The following is a 2,032-nucleotide window of genomic DNA, read 5'->3' as shown; positions in this document are numbered from 1 at the left end:
GGGTCCGGGAGCGGGCGGCTGCCAGGTGCCTGATTAGGGCAGCCATTTTGGGGTCTGGGCCTGCCCATATAAACAGGGCAGCTTGGCTGCTAGAGGCAGGCAACAACATTGCCTGGCTGGAGGACTGCTAGTATCATCTGGAGGTAAGGGGGGAGCTGTAGGGGATGGTTAGGAGGCTCCTGGTCCTGGGCATGACCTAAAACTGTACTCTGCCAGGAGTGGGTGGTGTGGTGGGGCTCCCAATGATGTGGGCGCCCCCAGGAAGTGCCAGGCCAGTTACCACCCTGGTGAAAGGCAGGTCAGGGTGCCTTAACCGCTAGCCCCCACAACTGGGTGGGTGACTCCTTTGTTTGTAAGGCCCAGAGGGTGGACCCTTGGAGAGTGAGGAATGGGCCATAGACTCAGGCCTGTCTGAGTTTCCCCTGACTGGCCCATGCTGGGGCCAGGACCAGAAGGGTCAAAGGGCCAGGGGCCCACCGTGAGGGACGCTCAAGAGCTGAGGACCTGGGGTCCCGACTGGCCTGGAGGTGGGCCAGGGCTAAATGAGCTGAAGGTCTTGGTGGGGGGACCACACCTGAAGGGGAAGCAGCTCAGGAAGCTATGCTGCCCGGTATGATAGTGGAAGAGGCTGCCTGAGGGGAGGAATCCAGGTGGGGTTCAATAGGAGGATTCTGGGGCCCAGTGTGGGGGCCGGTGATTAAAGGAACATTGAGATGCTATCAGCGAGGCTTGGGCTGTGCTATAGGGGAGGAAAGGAGCCGCAGATAGCGCCCCCTGGCATTGGGGCAGTAAATGGGCAGCCTCCCTCTTATTAATAGCTAATTAATTAATTAACAACAAGGTGTGGCGGGCGAGAATGCAGGTGGTTGACCCAAGAACAGGTGGGCGGGCCCCTCTGAGAACAGCCCTGAGCAGGTCCCCTGTTACACTGCCCCACCCAGCCCCAGCTCCCAACTCTTTAAAAGAAGTCCCCACTCACTGGCTGCTGCCAGACAGGAGGGGGTGATCCCCACTGCCCCCCTCCCCCCTGCTCCTTGCTACATGTGGGGCTCTGTCACGAGCACCCGACCACTGCCAAGTCTCCCAGTCCCCCATACATGGCTGCCCAAGGCAGGGGTTGCGGGGTCGGGGGCTCATGGCAGAGCCTCCACCCCCATGCAGTGTGGGGCACCAGGGATTGCCCCCCTGCCCGGCAGCAGCTGGTGAGTGGGGGCTTTTATTTTTTTTAAAGAGCAGCCACTGAGAGCAGGCAGGGGATGGGGCCAATTTGGAGATTCAGCTAATTCAGCTCGGGCTGAATCAATTCAAGACAATGATTTGAATCACCAAATTGAATCACTGTCCTCCCTGAATCAGTCGAGTCTGAATCCAAAGCGAATACTAGCTGCTTCACACAGGCCTAATATTTATCCCCATAAATGGACTGAGAGATGCAGAAGAACATATTAATCACTTCTCCAATTTATCAATGTTCTATTTTTGGCAAGTGTTAACACGCTTTGTAGCCTACTATAATACACAGCACATCCTCAGTACTTTACCCTTCGCAACTAAAGAATTACTAAAAAAAATATAGAATTGATGCCTTAGATTTTCCTTTGAATATGTCTCTGTTCAGTGGTATTCCCATTTGCATTTCAGTTCACTAGTCATTCTAATACAATAAAAGGCTTAGTCTGTGTGTCTGTCTGTTTGTCCGTAACACTTTTGGCCAACTGTGCATGTGCTGCTGAGAGGGCGGGTGGCAATTGGCTGCACAGGCTCAGGCTGTGCAGGCCCAAGTTTGCACCATTGCTAGGGAAGTTTGTGGCAGTGGCAAACAAGCCCCAGCCACCCGAGCAGTGGGGTTTCCCTATACCTCCCTGCCTGAGAGTGAGGAGGGGGGTCATAGTGGTGGCATCCCCCCATTGCTAGTCCCCGATGCCCCCCAGAACAGCTAGCAGGGAGGGGGAGGCAGTGGGCAGGGAGGGAGGGAGGGAAGCCAGGTGGACATGGGCCAGGTGAATGTGGACATGGAGCAGAGTGGAGTGGG

This window comes from Alligator sinensis, unplaced genomic scaffold (genome assembly GCF_000455745.1).
Source record: "Alligator sinensis unplaced genomic scaffold, ASM45574v1 scaffold37_1, whole genome shotgun sequence".
Classification (NCBI taxonomy): domain Eukaryota; kingdom Metazoa; phylum Chordata; order Crocodylia; family Alligatoridae; genus Alligator; species Alligator sinensis.
This window is presented reverse-complemented; position numbering follows the sequence as displayed.